This window comes from Centruroides sculpturatus, unplaced genomic scaffold (genome assembly GCF_000671375.1).
Source record: "Centruroides sculpturatus isolate CEXI.00-Female unplaced genomic scaffold, Cexi_2.0 scaffold402, whole genome shotgun sequence".
In the NCBI taxonomy this organism is placed as follows: domain Eukaryota; kingdom Metazoa; phylum Arthropoda; class Arachnida; order Scorpiones; family Buthidae; genus Centruroides; species Centruroides sculpturatus.
Genome location: NW_019384685.1, coordinates 275,572 through 276,403, shown reverse-complemented (window position 1 = coordinate 276,403; position 832 = coordinate 275,572).

Here is an 832-nt window from a genome sequence, read left to right as displayed (position 1 = left end):
TTAATAACATAATTTTATATACGTGCCTATCTTGCCCCATTACTGTTGCCCCTATACCAGGGGCAACTTTAATAAAAATAATTAAAATAATTACAACTTTACAAAAAGAGAGAAGTTGCCGATCTTGCCCCTATACCCGGGGCAACTTCGTCAATTTCTCTCTTCTTGTAAAGTTGTAATTATTTTAATTATTTTTATTTCCAAACTGATTTTAACCAGTTCTATAGTAAGGTAACATTCCAATAGACAATATGCAAAGCTTTTTTTTTCAGTTTACAGCAGTATTTATTACACAAAATTTAAGTAAAGCTTAACATGCCAATCTTGCCCCGGTCTCCCCTATATAATACTGATCGTAACAGAATTAAGTGTTACGATCAGTTACATTGTCCGGAATAAGGACGAGTGAATATGATATGAAAATAAATGATCTGTAACCTGTTAACTAATGCGTAAATCACCAATTGGCATTATATATAAAATGGAGTCGGTGTTATTCCATTCCTGTTGGGGATTTAGCAAATCACTTGTAATATACAGATTGTTAAATACCGTAAGGTCTCTTTTTATGCGGATTATTTTTATGCGATTTTGAAGTTGTGCGGTTTGTATTTCATCCAAAAATTTCTTGGACAAACATACATATAGGCTTGTTTAGGAAGCCCGCGTATAGACAGTCTCTAAAAATCGTGGAACGCTCAAAGCTCACTCCATTTGTTCCACTGACATATAACGTTTATGGATGTAAAGGACAGCTAGATCTACCTTAATCGCTTTAGTTCCTAGCAATTTTTGATATAAATGTAATTAAACATAAAAAATACTTAAAACT